Consider the following 22,459-nt stretch of genomic DNA (forward strand, 5'->3'; position numbering starts at 1 on the left):
AATTCTTAAAGCCTGAATTTCCAATTTCCTCGTCTATAAAAATAGAAATAATATAAACATGTCCTCTGGGGATTTCTGTGAGAATTCAATGGAATAATACCCATGGAAAGTATCTTAAATAGATATCCTGTGTTTACTATTGTTCTTATTGTAATTAATACCATTTTATACACTGAGTGGCCAGATTATTATGATCTCTGAACACATAATAATCTGGCCACTCAGTGTGTGTGCTTGTGCGTGTGCGTGTGCGTGCGTGCGTGCGTTGCGTGTGTGTGTGTGTGTGTGTGTGTGTATTAGAGGCCCGGTGCATGAATTCGTGCTTGGGTGGGGTCCACCAGCCTGGCCAGGGGGAGGGGACATGGGCGGTTGGCCGGCCTGCCTGCTGGTCGAACTCCTGATAGAGGGGACAATTTGCATATCAGCCTTTTATTATATAAGATATACACTGAGTGGCCAGATTATTATGCCTTCAGAGATCATAATAATCTGGCCACTCAGTGTACAGTTGCCAGGTTTTAGTTACCAAATGCAATGCTACAATACTTATACTTTGTAATATATGATATTTTTTCTGAAGAACAAATTCCTAGAAGTAGAATTGCTACATCAAGAGATATCTACATTTTAAATTTTGATAGATTTTTGCTGGGTGTTCTCCAAAAAGGTTATAGCAATCTCCATTCCCAAGAACACTGCGGGAGACTATGAAAGAAAACCAAAACACCAATAATTCACATTGACATTTGTGGTAAATTAAAACACACAGTTTTATATCTCTATCTCTAATACCTGGTACACAGTGAGTGACACGAAGTGGGTTTTCAAGGCAGGCTTTAATTAAGAAAATTAATGAATGAATATATAACATGCCACCAAACTTGCAAAAATTTCATAAATAGATATGAAAGCAGGCTAGTGACATTGGCAACAATTATCTATAAGCCATTTGGAAAGCTAGGCATTTCTCCTAGTGCTTTCGACCGGCTGGCTGAGCACCTGCCTCTCAGAAATTGGTCACACTGTGTGATAATGGATATGAGCTCAGTATGCCAAGCATGCAGTAAACATGTAATATTACCATCACACTGGAGGCCTGACCACAAAGGCTATTTTTAATTTAAGGATGAATCCAAAGAGAGAAATCTTTCCGAGGTTCTGCAGAAGCAAGGCAGGATATTCAACAGATAAACTAGAAAAAAATCTTGAAATGCTTCAGAGCGAAATCAGGTTTCCAGCTTAAAGTGGCATCTGCCAAGCAGCCTCTTATAGGTTCTAACCAAAACACCTTTATAGGCAGAAAAAGATGAGAACTCAACACAGCACACACTCAGAAAAGGAGTCATAGTCAGGTTATCCCCAAATTCTGCACATCCTTTACATTAGCACAGGACCAAACAAATTACACTGAAAGGGTATTACAGATGGATTTGAAACAATAGCAAGAATATTTTTTATGGGATGGGGAGAGAGGGAAGGTCTCACTGACCCAGTAAATCATGTAGGGTTTGGCTTTGTTGGTTAAATGAAGGAGACATTGAATAACTATATTTGATAAGAGAAAATTTAAATATGTATATAAAATTTGAAGAATAACTACAGAAGGAAGGAAGGAAGGAAGAGATGGAGATATGGAGGGGGGAAGAGAGAAGGGAGGGAGGGAGGGAGGGAGGGAGGGAGGGAGGGAGGGAGGGAGGGAGGGAGGGAAGAAGGAAGGAAGGAAAATACTTAGCTTCCAAAGCAACTGCAGGAAAACAAAAATGGCATATGGAGTACACAGGATATAAAGAAAATGGACCAATCCAAAAATGTCTGAAAAGAACTGAAAATAATAATGAAAACTCTTGGTAGAGGGAAAACACAAAATAAAACACAGAAATTAGTACAAATATATCCATAATAACAAGAAACATAAATGAACTTAAATTCACACATTTAAAGGCAAAAACCAACAAACTAGAATTTTAAAAATTACCCTATGTTATGTAAAAAGATACACTGTGGAGAGAAAGAACTAGCTTCTCTCAAACAAGTGCTCCCCTTTCCACAGGATGGGATTGTGCTGAGAAGAGACTGACCAGTCAGGAATTACATTTCCCAGCCTACACTGAGGTGGGCATCAAGGTTTCCACCAATGGCCTTTGAGAGGAACAGTGTGTAACTCCTGGTCTATTCTTCACATGAATTGGGTTCCCATATTCTTTCTCCTTCCATAAAATGAATTTAGATTATAACAAGATCCTAAGGAATAGTGGAGCCACTAGACAACAGAAGCTTAGAAACTTTTTTCACGAAAAGAACAGCCACCTGTCAATCAGCGATAGCCCTGTGGATCTGTGTCATACATTGGAACTCATTTCGTAAAACTGTTCTCTGTCCCAGCGTGAAAGGCAGATCTAGTACCTACAGAGCCTGAAGCTTGAGAGAAGAGCCAGAAGGTTAGGTCAGGGGGTGGAGGCTGCTCTGTGCTGCTTTTGCCAAGACAGCAGGAGAAAGAGATGTGCTCAGGGAAGAACTGTCCAGTTCACACGCAGAAACAGATACTGGAATATTAGACAGCTGGAAAAGTCAAACTGCATAAAATAAGCCTGAAAAAGTCTTTGAGAGACAAAAATACATTAGGAGTTATAAATTAATTCAAATAATTCAGCCCAGTAGCATACATCAGATCAATGGTAATACTTTCTTACCCAATCCTGTAATTCCAGATAGCCTTACAGTAGAAGTTATTGAGGGGAGAAAGAGAGCAAGAGAGAGTGAGAATGAGAGTGAGAGTGAGAGTGAGAGAGAGAGTGAGAGAGAGAGTGAGAGAGAGAGAGAGAGAGAGAGAGAGAGAGAGAGAGAGCGCTCATGCACTGAATAGGTTAGTGAGGTTTCCGGGGCTTGTCTGACAGCTCCACCAGGACTCCTTCAGGAAATGAAGTCCAAACAGGAGCTGGGGAAAGGAAAGTCCATGAGGAATGGAACAGAGTCCAACACTTTCACAGAGATTCAGTGCAGTAACTAGATGCCTGTCTGTTCGATGCACAAGGCATGCTGGTTTGGGCATCAACAAACAGCCATATTCATTCTGGCTTGTTCTGTGCTCTCCTCTCTTATAGCCAAATGGGAAAAATGAATCACATTGGATAATTCTGTTTAAAGCCAGCTACGTATACACTACATGTTTTCAGAACAGCATCGGAGACAGCAATAGAGTGGGAGGGGTGTGGGGGACACCGGCTTATAAATGTCCATTAGACGCACCTTTGGGATGGCATGCATGTTAAGGCAGCTTGGCCCTCTTCCAGGCTCTTCAATATTTATATAGGCATCTTCCCTGCTCCCTTCGGCTTAATGACAGGGGAGCTTCTGGGGCTGGCCGTGTGACAGGGTGGCCCAGAGCTTCTACCTCTGCAGAGGAAGGCCCCGGGCATTGGCACTTCTCCTAAAGGAGAGCCATGATGTTATCGGCTGCACTCTTTTCTAGGTCTGCAATGCACCCTCCCCCCTCCCCCAGAGGATTTGAGGATGTTCTGGCTGAGGGTCACCTTTCCCAGTTGATCCAGTGTCATTTTCTTCACATATCTAGGACCTAAGACTTCTTCCCCAGTATAAATTTCAAAATCCCCTCCAAGAGGCAAACACTCACTGCCAATTAAACACTTTTGAGGACCTGCTCTCTGGCAGATAGTAGTCCAAGAAGGAACACCTACGAACTTTGTCACATTTTACCCTGCTGGGCCCTTCAAGGTTGACCTAATGACGTGTATTTTATAAAGAAAACAAAAGCTGAGAAGGCATAAAAAAATCTGCTCAAAACACATATAATTAATAGCTGGCAAAATTGGGATTCAGTTCTCCCTCCATCTAATGAGCCAATTCTCCTGATAAGATAGCACTATTGTCTCTGGGCCAGAACTGTCTTCCAGACACTGAAATTCCCGCGTCCAGGAGATCATGGTGGGGCCAAACGTACACTCCCAGGAATGTTGTTCTGTCCATGAAGCCAATGCATCTTACATTTTTCTGTTTTATTTTCACCATTAAATTTTTAACTTGATGATGGCAAAACAGCTAACTTCAACCTCTCTGCTCTCCCCACCCCTCTTTGGATTAACCAAGTTTGATAACTAAGTAATGTATCATTGGAATGGCTTCCATATTTGTAGAAATAAGATATGAAGCTAAGCACCTGCTCATTCTGATTTAGCGGAACACACTTTTCTTTCAAATGGTCTTCTAGGACTGGAGTCAGCAAACTTCTTCTCTAACGGGCCAGAAAGCATTTTAGGTTTTGCAGGCCATTACCAACTACTCAACTTTTGTAGCATGAAAGCAAAAGCTGCCATAGATACTGTAAATGAGTGGGTATGGTTGTGTTCCAATAAAACTTTATTTATAAAAACAGGTGTTAGGCTGGATTACCTCCCAGCAGAGCACAGTTTGTGACTCCTGTTTTAGAACAGGAATAAAAAAATTTGGTGTGTTTCCTGACATATGACAGTCTTTTAATATTATTCACAGATTCCAATGAATGTAGGAGAAAATAGAAGAATATCATACCTTGCCTTAAAGTATGTCTTACTTTATCACACAGGCCATTTGATAAAGATACAGGTAACACACAGCATATAGACTCCCAAACAGTGTGTAGAACTAAGGATGTACAATGGATTTAGCAGTGAGAATCTGCTAACATTGTTCTAAACAAAATGTTTCTCCTATTAAGTAATCCAAATTTCAGGAGTATTACACTTTGTAAGTATCAGCACTAAATGGTTCCTACAATTCCACACATCTGCTTGGACACAGAAATATTTTTCTGAATCTTTAGAATTTTATAGATACTGGTCAAAAAATTGAAATAAAGGTTTCTAGACATTTTACAAGTATGGTAATCCTATAGGGAAAGAAGAATAGATTTTTTTTTTTCATTGAGAATCAAAGATATACTCCTAGATCTGCTAAAGATTCTTTTCAGAATTCTGAAAACTAGCATCATATCATAATCCCACATCTTGACCACTAGGTATATGGGCATGATATTTCTATCTTGTTCATATGCATTTGTATTTCAAACGAAAACTAAACAACAGCAAAATAATGCTTTTAATGCAAAGAGCACTACATACTTTCTTCTTTATTGGAGAGAATGGACAATACAGGCACAGGGGCTGGGTGGGGGAACCACTGGAGCAGGACAGGCGGAAGTACACACACACAAACTAAAGAATGAAACCGAGATTGCCCACAAAAGAAATTACTAATGAGCCATTTCTTCCATTTCCTGGAATTTTCCTAATCCAAAGAAAAGCAGGAGCTTAAGATGGATTGGCAGACTATTGCCATTCCATAAAGTAGCAGGAACTACGGACACATGATCACTCAGGGGAGTTGATGCCTTCTGCTGCAGAGAGCAAGGACGGCCCTCCAGCAGGTCTCTGCATCATGCTGCCATTGGGGATGGGTTTAAATCCCTCAGTCTTGCCAGAATTTAGTACCAAGCCTTGTTGAGAACCCCAGTCCCTTCCTGGTAGAATGCTTTCTAGGCCAGGAACCCACCAAACACCTGATTTACAGGGATATAAATAGTTCCAAACAAATATAAAACGCACTAACGAGAAAACATGGAAACAAACAGAATCACAACCACCAGCTGCCTCATGGCACTGGGATCCTGCACTGACAGTTTGAGTTTCCTGGACTGAGTCAAGAACAGCAATCACGCTGACAATGATAAAAGGTGATGCAGCCCCACCAGTTAATCTTGGCCAGGTTCTCTACTAGGCACTTGGCATTGACACAGATTTAAGATATAGGTATTAGCATCTTCATTTTGTAAGTGAGAAAATGGAAATTAAGTAACTGGAGGTCATAGATCAGATAAAGATAGAATTTTGAACCCAAGCCCAAAAGGTCTCCCACTGCTCACCCACAGTACATATGAACTACTATTCCCGTGACCATTCCTGTAAAAGGGAGAAGAAAGGTTGCGGACCACCACAATCCTGGTAAGCAGAACTGGATAATGACAAAAATCAGGACAAGGCCAACAAGACCCATGTGCAGGAAAAAGCATAGAAAATGCCCTGTTCCTCTCTCTCCCAAGATCCATAATCATATGCTACAGTGTTCCATGCAAGTGCAGACATACACAGGGTAGTACATTAATCCTTCAAACACTAACAGATGCTGGCAGGGATTTAGACTGGAATGTATTTACAAAGTGACAAATTATGTTCTGTATTATAGAGAGAGAGAAAGAGCACCCACAAACGGGCTGATAAATGTCAGCTGCAGTCACGACAAATGGTTTATTTTTATTATGCTGTAACCACAAATGTTTTTTTTTCTTTTCTTTTTTTTTTTCAGGGAGACCCAAAGATTTATTTGTTGCAGGGAAAAAACAAGATTATATATGACACAAAGTAATAACTGTAAGATCAGTGATATCCCAGGCATCCTGCCCTCCTGGAAAGCTGCATCCAGGCTGAGCAGTGCTACTAAAAATGCCACTTCTCCGAGGCACAGTAAATGGTTAATAAATCAGAACCGATACAATGCCTTGTAATTAGATATAGCCTTAGTTCACAGACTAAGCCAATTGATAGACAATATCCAATTCCCCCTTTAGTGGCTATCAGGAGGGTAGAGTAACTATTAAAATAAATTTAATGGCTGTGACAGGTAAGAAAATATACCAGAAGCTAAAATGTAATCAGTATATCCAAACCCAAAATAAAATTATAGTCTTTGCTGCAAACACAGTCCCTGGAAAGGAGGCTTATAGATGGATAGCGACATCAACAGGCCAGTAAAGGCAAGGTCACTAACTCCAAGGAAATGTTCAACCTTGAAAATAAGATTGAGAGGAGGGATTTGGCCTGGGGCCAAGAGAAACTGTAAGTATTTATTATTAAGAAATCATTCTGGAGAATTCCTTTTGTGAACGCGGTCAGTCGGACGTTGGTGGTATGGACAGGCATTCCTGAATAAGCACCATAGCAAGATGGCAGAGAGGCAGACTGGAGGCCACACCCCTGGCTTCCCAGCCCCGCTTTACCCTTCACTCTGTATATGACCTTGGCCAGTTCCTGCCTACCCCAGGACCTCCACTGTCCCGGCTGTGAGCTACATGGTATGTAGTGCATGGTGCTGCCAAGCTCCCTTCCTGAATCCAATTCTTTGTTCCTAATAGGTTGAGGGACCACAAGTACAAGAGAGCTAGGAAAAGGAATAGTGGTGGCCAAGTACATCAGTAGAAAGAGGAACATTTTCTCTTCTGGGGCTCACAGATACAGATCTCTGGTGAAATTACTGCAAATTAAAACTTCTCACATTTGTACTCTCTAAAACTAAGATTTGAGAAAGATATGAAATTGACAGGACTGCGTAAATATATTGATATCTACAGATTACACAGAAGGGTGAAGAATTTCACACACATACACACACACACAAGAATCCCAGTGACTACTTCATGGAAAGGTATTTCTTTTTCGTGATAATGGATAGAAAAGATTTTTGTGGTGGGATGTGGGTGGGGTGGCACTGTCATCAGAGCAGGCAGGAATTTTCTCTCCTACCCCTGCCCCGTCCTTTATGAAAAGTGCTCAGTGACATTCCCTGGGGATCCAGGAACCAGATGCAATCCTGACTCCACCACTTCCCTTATGCATTGTGACCTCTTGGAACCCTGGAATCTCACTTTTCCCATCTGTGAAACTATAATATTAAAATCACCATGAGACTGCGGGAGGATCAGATAAGATGCTGTAGCCTGTGAGGCCAGCACCTGCATGGAACATAGAAAAGTCTAAATGAGCTGTGTCTTAGTTTTAGACTGAGGGTGCTCCCTGGAAACACCGATGACCCTTCCAGTTCTAAAAGAAATGACTACATTTCCTCCAAGCACCGTGACTATTTTTTCTTTATCACCATTTTCCATGTCTTCTCTCATTATTTCTAAAGGCGAGGGGGACAAGACACCAATTTGGCACTACGCATGCAGTGAGAAGAGAAGTCACTCACAAAAGCCAACCAGAAGAAGTTCCTAATCGCCAAGGCTGGAGCAACAAAATAAACAGTGATAGTACTGGATGACAAGCCACGGAATAAAAATATAGACCCATGATCCCTTACTAATATAAGTAAAATAACTGAACAAATAAATTAAAAAGGGGAAGAGAGAGCTCTTCCTTCAAAAGAATTAAAATAAACGTAGAAAGCATGAGGGAAGTACAAGCTCATCTTTAGGCAGACCCCACAGTGATAAATGCTGCAGGCGAGATGGACTCATGGATGTTGAAAGTCACTGGGTGAACATTTAAGGAGAAAGAACATGTCCGCATACTCTTAAAGCATCTCTTCCCAAATGTGTATAAAGAATGAAGAAAAAATTAGTAATGTGACTCTAGAGAAACTCGGTGGAACATCGTCATATTCGATGATCAAGGTTACTTCGCGATTAACATCACCAGTGACAGGACACCGCAAAGTAATGGACGACCTGATACCACGCATAGGAAGGACACATCATTTCTATCCTGTTCTTGCCCAAATATGCTTAAATTCAATCTAATCATGAGGAAATATCAAACACGCCAAAGTCCCAAGATCAGCAAGGACAGGGGAGGAATGAAGAACTGTCAAAGACGAAGGTGACCAGGAGGACACAACAACTGGAGATAATGCGGGGACTGGACCGGACCGGGACTGAAAGGAAGATAACGAGGGACAACTGGGGAAACGGGAGTCGGGTCGCACACACAACATTGTGTACCAGTGTTAGTCTACTGGTTTTGATGATTATTTTCGGTGAGGCAAACTATTAAAATTAGAGGAAGGTGAGTGAATTCTCTGTACTATTTTTGCAACTTCTATGTGAGTTTAAAATAGAGTCCTCTTTTGCCCCCACTGGACGCCTGAAACCTCAGGTAGCACCAACCCCTGTAGGTATATACTATGTTTGCCCTATATAAAGTTTCACTTATAAATCAGTCACAGTCAGGAGATTAACAACTACTAATAAAATGGGACAATTATGACAATACACTGTAATAAAAGTTATGTGAATGTTGTCTTTCTCTCCCTCCTGCCCGCCCATCCCCCACCCCATCTCTCAAAATATCTTAATGAACTTTTACTCAACTTTTCACTTAAAGGAAGCACTTCATGGCTTCTCTTTGGCGTTTCCGAATTTCCAGCATCACTGCTCCTGTGCTCTGGGGCATTATTAAGTAAAATGTTACCTGAACACAAGCAAGGCGCTGCTACCGAGGGTGACCTGATCCCCGGGAAGGTTCTGCCTGACTGACAGCGAGAAGTGTCTGCAGCTGCGAGGAATGGACGTGGCCACGCGAGAAGGACGTGGCCACGCGAGACGGACGTGGCCACGCGAGATTTCCACGCGAGACTCAGAACCGGGGAGATTTCTCCACGCTCCGCAGCTCGGAGCACAATTTAAAACTTATGCATCGCTTATTGCTGTAATTTTCCATTTAATATTTTCGGACCACTGACCGCGGATAACAACCAGAGAAAGTGAAACTGCAGGTGAAAAGGAACTTACATAGTTCAAACTAAAATGTTAATAAGCTAAAAAACGGCTTTCCTTTAGAGTAAGTATATATCCTTACAATGTTTGGCACGAAAATACTGTTTCTTTTAAAATGTTGATACTTGATAGGGCATTGTTGTTACATTTTGTTGGGGTTTTTTGTTGTTTTTAATGTCGTTGTTTTAAAAAAAAATTACTTTGGCAAGCCTAACTTGGTGTCCTCATATTTTTATTTTCTTTTGAAAAAGTTTATTGAGTCCTGAAGTCCATAATTCTGAGAAACACTAAATAAACTAATTGTAATTTATTTACTAGTGGTTGAATAATGAAGCAACAAAAGTTTGCAACATGAGCACTGTGCCCTTCACAGAATACTATCAATATTGCAACCACAGAATTCAGTCTCTAGGCTGTTGCAGTGTCAGACCCAAATGAAACTCATAGTCACCTCTTCCAGGAAGTCTTCCTGTATTGCCCCAGGTTAGGTATGGCATCATGCTCCAGACTCCCACAGTTCCCTGAGGGAAGCAAGGATTAAAGAATCCAGCACAGAGTCTTTGCTTCATCGTATGTTTCTTATACCAAATTATGAGCTTCCATACACACCTCTATATTTCCTCACAGGTTTGTCTTACCCCCAGTGAAAATTCAAGTTATTTTTTTAATCCTATGCATCTCTGAAGCTTTTGAGAAAGTTAAGGCTAGTTAAATATATTTTTAAAATCCTGATTCAATATATAAGCTATGAAATGCTGAGAAACTCACAATCTAACTCATGTTCAGCCTTTCTATCTTTCAGCAACAAGGTGGATTTAAAAGAAAGAAACAAAAAGTTGTTTCATTTATTTCCTAAGTACTAACTATTGATCCCTTATGTTTTCTAAGTGCTCTCCTTATAGTAATTTGGGGGCCCTAATGATTAGTGCTTTAATAAGGATTAAGCACAGCAAAAAATATAACTTGTCCACCCTCCATTAGAGATTAGTCTGAGAGCTTTAAAGGTTTTTATGTGAACTGTTTAAACTTTTTGCTCAACACATCTTTAAAGTTGAGAAGAATATTGGGACAAACTGCCAGGCAAACCTAGCCCCCTTGCTCTCCGTTATCAATAAAATAGAGATACATGCTCTTTCAGCAAATAATGCACAACTCAATTCCTCAAGGAAACAAATCCCAGGTACGTGAGTGCCAAAGAGAGAAATGCTCCCCCTCTTTAGGTGAGAAACCACAGGCACACAAGTCAGGCCTGACCAAGTTCGAATCCCATTTCTGCTGATGGTGAACTATGTGATGATGGATAATTAACCAAACTCTCAAGACGCAGTGAAATGAAGAGTGCAGTGACCGTTAAATTAGATAATGAGTATGAAGCATCTAGTACTGACCTGGATGGGGAGGTGATCAGTAATCATAGTTAATATTGATAATAATATTCATAACAACACCATAATTATATCTCTAATCCCACAAAGCTGTATTGAATATTGGGTAGGTGGGTGGGAAGAGATCAACCAAAGAACTTGTATGCATATATGCATAACCCATGGGGGCGGGCTAGAAGGAGTCAATGGGGGAGGAGAGGGACATATGTAATACTTTCAACAATAAAGATTTAATTAAAAAAAGAATAATATATGGAAATGTTTACTATAAATATGTAATCCATAAGTGAGTTTGTCCCAGCCCACATATGTGTTTTTTTCTGATTATACCCAATCCTATCTCCCAAATTAAGATTATGATAACATCATGAAGACATTGTTTCAGTGAAGATACAGATTGAAGGGACCAAGTCATCCTCTTAACGTTGATTTAATCAGCCAAAATACAACTACTAACGGGAAGAGAGGCAGCCATGCAGGGAGGGGCAAGATGGCGCAGTGCAGGTTCCCTTGCTTTCCAGAGGTGTGCGCGTGTGTGTGTGTGTGTGTGTGTGTGTGTGTGTGTGTGTGTGTTGGGAAAGAGGGGTATCTATGTCTTCACTAAGTAAAGTCTCAACAGATTCCAGCACTCCCTATATCAGTGGCTTCTAGACTATCATTACAACACCACCCAGACCCAGAAGCAACCCATGTGCTTTCTGTCACCTGGAATATTGTCAGACATCAGGTACCTTTCTGATGATTCAAACTAGGGACCCTCCAGGCGATCTGCATCAAGGGAAAGAAACAAGTTCTATGCCCAGCATCCTCTGACCCGCACCCCTCCCTCAACCTTCTGAAATCCATTCCTAGGTCTCTATAATCAGGTTTCAGAAAAGAAACAGAGCCATACGTAGGCAGGCTGCATTTGGAAATCAGCCATCTAACCTCTGATCGGGCAAAGTGCCCAACCCATATCACATGTTGTGCATGGGAACTTTTGGTCCTGCATGTTAGCACTTTTTAGCCCCACAGCCCTGCCCCTACTTCTGCTCTGTTCAGAGCACTGGAGATTAGGGTTAGGGTAGCAAGATTTACAATGGACTCGAGATGCACAATGCTTCCTCCCTCTAAGCATTGTGCAAGAGCTAAGATTCTCTCACATATCCACAAATCAATAGGAAAAGCAAGCATTTCATAATGGGGCTTTGAATCCTCATTACTTAGATGGGTAACAAAATTTGATTTGGACCAACTTACAACATACATAAGAAAAAATAAATATGTATATTTACACATATATAGCTGTATATATGTACATGTGTGTATACATATGTGTGTATATATACACGTTTATGTACACACACACAATCAAAGGAACAGTGACTGAACAGAGAAAAATAGTTTCCTAACTGTTAAGCAGGGTATTTGGCATTGGGGGGCTCATTATTACATTATTTACTTTTGAATGTATTAGACATTCATAATCAAACATTGTTTTTTAAAGACAGGACATATAGGAAAACATACAAACATGAAAAATAAAAAAATTAATTTAACCAAACCAGAAGGGAACATATCAATAATTACAAAAACATTTCAATAGTATAATAATTTAAATAAGAATATGCTTACACTGACTCAAAAAAACAAAACAAAATCCAAATATTTATTGTTAAAGATATAACAATACATAATTCAGAAAGATTACAAAGAAAATGCAAAAAAAAATGCAGTGGCTTGCTGAGTATTTTTAAGCATATGAAAAATAATGGTCTTCAAAAATGGAAATGTTTTCTAGTTATAATTGCTGGTTTATGCAGCTTTTTAATTCATCATCAAAATCAGCATCAAAATTAAACTGTAGTCATAAGAAGAGTACCAGGCTGCATAGCCATTAATGAAATAAAGGGCATGGTTCCCTCTCGAAAGTCATTTGGCCAAGTCTATGGGTTTCAGTTAAACAGTCACCTACCTATGCATCTGTCACCTGCCTCCCCGCCCCCCCCCAAAAAAAAAGAACCAGCCAACACTGTCTTATCCAATGCCAAGCAAAAAGAGATGAGTCCCTTTATTTCTGATGGGGGTTGGGGAGAGCCAGGGTGGGCACTAGCAAACGTTTCCAAGCAGATGTTTACAAACAGAAGGTAACGGATAAAAACCCCAACACAATGCCGCATTGTCTTCCGTGCTTCACAGATGAACCCATTGGAACTCCTGCAAAAAACCGTCCTGGAAAACATCCAAGAATTAAAAGGTGCAAACAAGCTGCCTAATACCCTTGCGTAGACTGAATTCTTATGAAGAAAATAAAGTTTATTGTCTGGAAAGAGAGAAAGCATGAAGAAAGCACTAAAGCAATGGAGGTGAACAATTAGACAGATGTTCACTTAAGGAAATGAAGAGAACAGAAGAAGTCATCAGCGAGGAGTTTTACGAGAATCCTGACAAGGCAGCGCCACGTCAAGGGCACGGGTAAAGTGAAAGCCAGGGAAGACGTGGCTGTGCAACTTCGAGCTGACTGACCTTGTGGAACCGCCTGCAGGTAATGTGGCTCTGAGCAAAGGCAAATTACGATGCTCCTTGTAACAAGTTCTTAAGTTCTTCTCAAACTCAAGCTGCAGACTGCAATTCATGAAGACAGAGAACTACATTTCTTATTGTAAATAATGTGTCCCCCCTTCCAATAAAATCAAAAAAATAATTAAAATGCCCAAATCCTGGCATATTGGTAAATGGGTTCTTTGTCTTTTTAGACCTGCAATGAATAAAGCCCAGGCGCTTACAGAGATACAGGGTCGGGTGGCTATTTGTGCCCCAACTGCCTCCAGTGGGAGGAGGAGGACAGATTGATGACCATTTATAGAAAATCTCATAGTGTCACCAGTGCTGAGTGATACATCCTCATGAGTGGATTCAGTGATCTGAGTCCTCTCTTCCCGGGGCTCCTCAGAGGCTCCTGGGGAACTGTTCATGCAGCTGCAGCATCTGCTCACACACTTACTTATGATCAGGGCATTAGCCCTTGCCCTCGACTTCCCTGATTTTCTCTTAACCCTAATATTCTCATCTGGATGTGTTGCCTCTTGTGATATAGTACATGGATCCTACAAAAGCAACCTCAATCCCCTTGGCTAAAAGGCCATGGAAGTTTGAGTCAAGAGATGAAAGACAAAAGGATGGACAAAGGAATGGGTAGTTGGTAGGCTGACAGGCTAGATGACTGGATAGGGTGCCAAGATACAGAGATGAAGTGAAACAAGCATGATTTTACTTATACCTCATACAAAAACCTTAGTCTTACTATTTTACAACAGAAGAAATAGAAATAAATTACCCAATCCAGTTTCTAAGACTGCTTTTCAATTAAGTGATAGAAATTTTTTTTCATTTTTAAAGACTAGGACAAACTAAAAGCTACTGTTATGATCCATCTCTTTTCTAACCTGCTATCCATCTCCTTTGTGAAGTAGACACTCAACCACCCACCAATCCAGAAAGATCTATGTACTTTGCCTGGCACTGGGATGCAGAAGAAAGTTAAGACTCGGTATTTTTAAGGGGAATATATATTATGGGTACTGTGGTAGGCAGAGTGGAGCAGTTCCCTCTGCCCAAAGATGTCCACATCCTAATCCCTGGAACCTGTGAATATGTTGGGTTACATGGCAACGGTTAATTACAATTCCAGATGAAATTGAGGCAATCTTACAATAGGAAAATCATCAGGGTGGGCCCAATGTAATCAGAGGGTCCTTAAAATTAGAAGGAGTCAGAAGAGAGAAAACTAGGCAGGTAGCACTTTGAGAAGGACTTGACTAGCCATTGCTGACTGAAAACAGGAGGGGGCCATGACCCAAAGAATGTGGGCAACCTCGGGAAGCTGGAAAATTGGATTCTCCCCTGGAGCCTACAGAAAGGAATGCAGCCCTGCCAACTCCTTGGTTTTAGCCCTCTAAGACCTTCACTGACCTCCAGAACTGTAAGATAACAACTTTGTGCTGTTTTAAGCCACCAAGTTTGTGAAAATGAGGTATAGCAGAAATAGAAAAGGAATAGTTATGTAACTTTTTAAGGGGAGATTTCATATTGCAAATCCATATTTCTGGCACCTCTTAAAAAATGAGGAGAGAGAGGTGACACCCAGCCCACATGCTCATAGTTTGACGGGGGGGCTGAGTGGCAGCTGTTCTTGAGATGGTCCCTCCAGTTTGCCACAGTCTCCACCGCTCTCTACTGTCTCCTTGATGCTATTAAACATTTGACTTGTGGTTTCTTGATCTAAGTTTTAAGAGATTAAAAACAAATAAACAGACAAAGCACGACCTTATAAGCAGGGCTAATAGTCACCAGGTATGCAATTTAGAACTGCATCTGCTCTGATTAGTCAGGACCCACGCCATACATACCTGCTCAATATTTTGGGTTAGAAGCCAAAGCAGAATGCTTCTGGAAACAGTCCTGCTTCTTCAAACGTGTTTAAAACAGGCACATCTCCGAGGCTCACCTAATAGCTTATATGACACCCCCTGGGAGTATCAGGGCTACACTTCTGGCTAAATGGATGCAGTCAGGCATCTCGCAGCCTTTTACATTTCCACAACAGCTTGACAACATGTACTCGTTTCCTCAGAATTATTCTTGCTCTTCCTGAACTCCAGTGGCACAGAAATGCAAAGGGGTTTAAAGGAAAGGTGTGTGGAGGTCACAGTTTGGCCTCTCTGTATTGCGCCCTGGGAGCATTTTTGTTGGGAATGTGAAGCACTCCTCACCACTTCCCTTGATGCAGGGACCCTATTTTTTTTTTTTTTTTATCCTCACCTGAGGATATTTCCATTGATTTTTAGAGAGAGTGGAAGAGAGAGGGAAAGACCAAGAGAAATATCGATGTGAAAGAAACACATCAATTGGTTGCCTCCTACACAAGCCCTGACCAGGGCCTGGACCTGGGAGAGACTGCAGCCGAGGAATGAGCCCTTGACCCAAATCGAACTTGGGACCCTTCAGTCCACAGGCCAACACTCTATCCACTGAGCCAAACTGGCTAGGGTGATGTGATGCAGGGACCCTATTAATGGAACCCTTGTCTCCAAAACTTAGATGGTGCTTACAAAGGCCTGAAGACCCCCTTCAGATCATTTAAAAACATAAAATGAACGCTTGTGAATGGTGACCATCAGATCAACTACTGCCCAGTCTCCAGGGCTTCGTGGAGGAAAATATCTTCACATGGAACCTAATAATTCAGTAGAAATTAGTACTCCAAATGACGATTTTCTTTTTTGATAGTACTAAAAATTGGAAAAAAGAATTTAAAAAACTCTTAGGGTATTCATTGGCTTCAGTACACAGTTCTGTTGATAAACCAAAATGGGCCTAGCTCCTAATTTGCAGCCAATATGCAAGTTATTAAGAATGATGAGAGATCAGAGGCCATTCCAAATATTATCAAGTTCTCACTTATAAGTCATTTAACAGGGATGTGAAATCTTTTCAGTTATAGAAATGAGCTCATTTTCATACCAAATCTTCCATCCCAGCTATTTCTAATCCACACACCACTGACAGCCAGCTGCAGAGGTTAGCAGGTACCTGCCAGCAGAAAAATGTGCTCTGAGAAACTGTGAACCACACACCCACTTTAAAAAGGCGTGTATTTTGGCAAATAAATTCCAAGAAGTTGTGCAGTAAAACAATCGCTTTAACTTTGCTGGCACATATTTTTGCCAAAACGTCCCAATCTCAGAACTCATTTTTCAAATAGCATCATTCTATAAATTATAAACCCACCACTTTCTATGTTAAAGGTTTAAAGTACAAAAGCTTTGCTAATGATGATAATATTACTACTAGTACAGCTTTATTATTAGAATTAATAATCTTATGAAAATTTTCATTTCGTAGATGAGAAAATGAAAGCACAGGAACGTTAAAGCAGGATCACCCCACTAAGAAGGGGCCACGTTGGACTCTGACTTGGCTTCCCCAACCATACTGTACACAAAAACAGATTTCTGGATCAAAACACAAGATTCTAATTCACAAACTAGGGGGTGAGGAGAACCTGGGATCTTCTTTTATTGAATGCCACAGGTAATAATTCTAAAGCAGCAGGATCTCTGAAAGCTCCTGGCATTTGCCTAAAAGAGCACGTTTAGCTGTATGGAAATAAGGCTGGCATTATTAAAGGAATGACCTTATAATAACTCAAAAAAAACCCCACAAAACCCACAACTTTAAAATCATTCATTCAATAGCCACATGAAAAAGTGCTAAATATGATTAGCCATTGGGGAATTCCCAACTAAAACCACAATGAGGTACCACCTCAGATTTAATGAAATGACAACCATTAAAAAAAAAAAAGTGCCAAGCGCTGGTGAGGATGGGGAGAAACTGGAACCTCAGACACTGCCGGTGGGAATGTAAATGGTGCAACTGCTTTGGAAACGATCTGGTAGTTTCTCAAATGGTCAAACATAGAGTTACACACATGAGCCAGCAACTGCTCTCTTAGGTATTTACCCCAACGAGGGAGAAACACAGGTGTACAGAAAAATCTCCATACAAGTGTTCATAGCCCCACTATTTATACTAGCCAAAAAGTGGCCACAATCAAGGTGCCCATGAACTGAATGGGTAAATGCAATGTGGTATATCCATACACCAGACTCTTATTTGACAATAAAAAGAAATGCTGAAACATGAATAAACCTTGAAAACATTTGTTCTAAGTGAAAGAAGCCAGGAACAAAAGGTCACATATTGTGTGATTTCATTCATATGAAAAGTCCAGAACAGGCAAATCATGTATAGAGAAAGTAGCTTAGTGGCGCACAGGGCTAAGGTGAGGTGGGGGAAGGGAGAGATGCCAGCCAAGGGAACATGGGGCTTCTTTGGTGGATAATGAAAATGTAACATTGACTGTGGTGATGGTTGTACAACTCTGAACATACTAAAGCCACTGAATTACACACCTGCAATGGGTGAGGTGTATGGTATGTAGATTCTACCACAACAAAGTGTCCTGAAAAACTGCACAAACTTCTGCATTTTTGAAAGCAATTTATTTGTGGACAAGTCTCACAATGGGTGGAAACCTATCTGGTGACCACTGGGATTGTGATGAGGTTGTTGAATAGGAAAATCATGGTATATCCACATGAGAGCATATTGCCTAGCCACTAAAGATTCTGATAAGAAAGAACATTTATTGACAAGAGAAAATGTTTGCAATTTATTATTAAGGTCAATAAAAATCAGGCTATAAGAAAGACTACAGAGTACAATCTCATTTGGCTTAAAAGGAAAGTGTGCATAAGAAGATATATATATTTTATGGGTAATTACATAATATATACAAGAGGAAAAAACTCACTTCCGTGATCCAGGCCAAAATATTAACAGGGGTTATTTCTGGGCAATGAGACTGAGCCCTGAAAGAAAAAATCAATATAGCTCAAACTTGGGATTCATTGTTTTCCAATCACTGGGCTTATAAGAATTATTTCTATACCGTATTCTTCACCCCAAGGCATTACTAAGTCATCCATGACACCTGCACACCAAGCACATTTTCAATCACTAGAAACAACTGCAAAGTTGGTTGGCTGACGGAAAATCCGTGAAGAATGAAGAAATGTCAGAAGTGCATACACCACTGAGCTCATGGCAGTCCCAGGCTAAATGGGAGCAAGACTGAAAGTGGCCTCAGAGCAGTGGGTGCAGTATCAGGACATCAGCGCAAGGTGATCACATGATCACTGACCATGATCTAGTCAGGGTGGAGAAGAAGTGAGGCAGCAATACAATGCCTTCTGAAAACCATCATATCCCTGTGTAAGCATTAACCAGTGGCATCTGTTATATCCTCATCCCCAGCTGTAACGAGCTGAATGGTCTCACCCAAAATTCATATATTGAAGTCCTGACCCCTAGCATCCCAAAATGTGGCTGTAGGATCCTTAAAGAAGTAGTTAAAAAGAGGTCATATGGTGGGCCCTGATCCAAACTGACAGGTGTCTTTCTAAGAAGAGGAAATTTAGACAGGAAGAGAGACCCCAGGGATGTGCACATGCAGAGGAAAGACCATGTGAGGAGACAGCAGTAGGCATCTGTGTGCAAGTCAAGCAGAGAATCCTCAGAAGAAATCAAACATGCGGACACCTTGATCTTGGACTTCTAGCCTCCAAAGTTGTGAGAAAATACATTTCCATTGTTTCAGATGCCAGTCTGCGGTATTTTGTTATAGCAGCTCTAGCAAACTAATACACCAGCCTCAGTCTGCAATGTGGCCCAGGTCCAGTCTTCCTCTTTTCGCTTCTGCTGGGGTATCTCCCACTCCTGGCTTCTCTGATTTCTGACTTCCTATTGTCTTATTAACCCATCACCCCACACAAACACACACACATACAACATACACACACACACACACACACACACACACACACACACAATCCCAGACACAAACCTTTCTTTTGCTCTTATGTTTGGGTTATAGATAACCAACCCTCTTTCCTGATTCTCCAAATCTAGACATCAATGCTTCCCTGGGTTAATTCACCTCTTCACCTCCGTGACCCTTCTCTGGTCCCCTTCCTATGGCTAACAGCCTATCTGCACCACCACCAGAGCTCTCCCTTAGGCTGGCTCCCTGCCATCATCCTTTCCTGGATTTTAAGTGACATTACAGAGACTGCTCAGTTGTAGTAACCTTTTAGATTCCGGCTTCTCTCCTTACTTGCCTTATAAGTATAGTCCTAACACATGAGATCTCTTCTGGGCTTGTTCCTTGTCAGGATGAAATACAGCAACAGCATAAAAGCAAAGATATTTCCATGTGATCTCTTGACCCTACGGGTACAGCTTTGTCCTGCTGTGGAGCAATAATAAAAGTAGTGTTTCAGAGTCTGAGTTAAACTAGACTTGAGCTGTGTGGGTTATGGGATAAAAGCAGAAAGTATTTTTAGATGAAATTTTATATTCCTTTAAAACCTGGACATGATTGTAAGAGAGTCTTATTCATGTTCCTCCAGGTAAACTTTTTAAAAATATTTTTTAATTGACTTCAGAGAGGAAGGGAGAGGGAGAGAGAGATAGAAACACCAACAATGAGAAAGAATCATTGATAGGCTGCCTCTTGCATGCCCCACACTGGGGATCAAGACCGCAACTTGGGCATGTGCCCTGACCAGGAATAGAACTGTGACCTCCTGATCATAGGTCGATGCTCAACCGCTGAGCCACACTGGCCAGGCACAGGTAAGCTTTAAGACTATTAAACAAAATGACCGATACTGTATTATGGGGAATCCACTTTTAAGATATGTACAACATTTAAGGAGCATTAAGGAAAAGCGGAAATTGAATTCCTTCCAGAAAAGCTTTAGCTGGAGACAAGAAAAAAAAGGCCATAGGTTTAAAAATTTTTTCAAATATTAATCAGAAATCACCAGGGCAACTGTTGAGTAGCCTCATGAATTGCGGCATGAATTATTCTTCTCGACCTTTAATAAGGTAATAACGCCATTAATTTCAAAAGAAGATAAAAGTTAAACACATTTTCAGGCAATCTGGAGAATACAAGTTCATTTATTCATTAGATGAATATTTACTGAGTGTCTACTTGGGCTTGATACTGGGAAGAATATAAAGGTGCATAACCCCAGGCAGCATATGAAAGTGTAGGAGATGGGAGCGGGTGTGGCAGAGATGATGTGATGATGTGGGGGAGGGGGGGTCGAGGAAGGAGTGTGCCCTGCAAAAGATATGTGCAGGTGTGAATAACCTGGGACTAACAGACTAGGTTCAGATACTCTGAAATGGACATACAGATTTGGGAATCAGGATTATGCTTGAAGTTTGAGGAATGGGTATAATCTCCAGGGGAAAAAGTATTAGCATAGAGAAAGAGTCAAAAACAGAATTGTGGGGGACATTAAATATAAATGCTGGGAGAAGAAAATGAAGCCAGTGGTGTGCAGGGGGTGGGAGAATGAAAAGCAAGTGATAGAAGACATGGCTTGATTGTAATGATAACTGTAAAACTCTGAATATACAAAAAACAAACACTATTAAATGGGTGAACTGTATGGTATGTGAATTTTATCTCAAGTATTGCCACTGCCAAAAAAAGGAAAAACAAAAAAGATGTGATGATAATCATTAGTATTTTTTTTGCAAAATAAAATAAAACCACAATGAGATACCACTGCATACCCAAGTAGAAATTTTAAAAGACTAACAATATCAAGTCATTATTGAGAATATATAGGAATTGGACTCTGCCAAAAATGTAAAATGGTTCAGCCACTTGGGAGAAATGCTTGCCATCCTCTAAAATATTAAGCCTAGTGCAATTATTGACGAACTCATTCTACTACAGGGTATTATCCCCAAAGAACTGAAGACATATGTCCACACAAAGACATGTGTGAATATTCACATTCACATCTGTTTATAATAACTAAAACCTGGAAACAATCCCAATGTCTATTAACATTACTTAGCAAAATGTCATGTATTTGCACTATGGAATACTATTCAGCAATGAAAAGGAGAGCAACTGACATATGCAACAACATAGGTGAATCACTCAATCATTATGTTCAGTGGTCGGCAAACTGCGGCTCGCGAGCCACATGCGGCTCATGAGCCGCAGTTTGCCACTCTGTTGACTAATGAGTTTGCCGACCACTGATTATGTTGAATGAGAAAAAAAAAACAGATGTAGAATACAGACTATCTGATTTAATTTAACATAAAATGCTAGAAAACACAAATTAATTAACAATGACAGAAAACAAGAGTAATGGTTTCCTAGGGCCAGGTTATCTGAACTGCCACGTGTCATGGACTGCAAAGGAAGTGCAAGAAATCTTTGTGGGGACAGAAATGTTCTATTTTTTTACTGTAGTGGTGATTTTATGTGATGTGCATCCGGCAAAACTAATGGAATTGTATTTTTTTTAAATGGATGAAGTTTAATCTACATAAACTACACCTGAGCAAAGTTGATAAAACCACACCAAGCAAGCAAACAAAAGGCATATTTCAAATGTTCCACCTCTTTCTGTTAAAAATTAGCAGTGACGTCCAAATAGCCCATTCTGCTTTCAGAATTAATGAAAATATTATTACTGGCCACCATTATGGAGTGTCTACCTATATCATAAACTGTGTCAGATACTTCCCATACGTTATCCCATTTAATTCTAGCAACCCCATAAAACAGAGTTAAAATTTCCCCATATACAGCTGAGGGGTGTAATATCCAGAGAGGCCGGCTTGCTTGAGGTTGCACAGAAGCTCTGTGGCTCTGAGGTCAGCATTCTTTACACCCCTACTCACTGATTTTCAATGAGCTGAGTGATGTGATAATCCTACTAATAGTAACAATGATCATAATAAACATTTATGGGGTTAACTACATGCCAGATAATCTCCTGGATACTTTACGTGCATTATACCAAGTATTTTCCACAACCAACTTATGAGGTGGAACTGTTACTGATCCCCTTTCCCATATGGGGAAATTTGAGTTCAGAGATGTTAAGTG

The 22,459-nt window shown here is 40.6% G+C and overlaps 1 protein-coding gene across 3 annotated transcripts in view; it reads right to left on the reverse strand.

Moving 5' to 3' along the window:
* The window catches only part of WWOX (WW domain containing oxidoreductase), a 947,098-nt gene that overhangs the window by 719,971 nt on the left and 204,668 nt on the right, over nucleotides 1–22,459 (reverse strand). The window contains exon 1 of one of the 3 annotated variants that reach the window (XM_080645809.1): nucleotides 9,234–9,324. The exons of the other annotated variants lie outside the window; for them this stretch is intronic. The gene's annotated coding sequence lies outside the window, so the exon portion shown is untranslated. Of the gene's footprint in view, nucleotides 1–9,233; nucleotides 9,325–22,459 lie in introns of those variants that run through there. 3 annotated transcript variants of the gene reach the window in all.

This window comes from Plecotus auritus (genome assembly GCF_963455305.1).
Source record: "Plecotus auritus genome assembly, chromosome: 10".
In the NCBI taxonomy this organism is placed as follows: Eukaryota; Metazoa; Chordata; class Mammalia; order Chiroptera; family Vespertilionidae; genus Plecotus; species Plecotus auritus.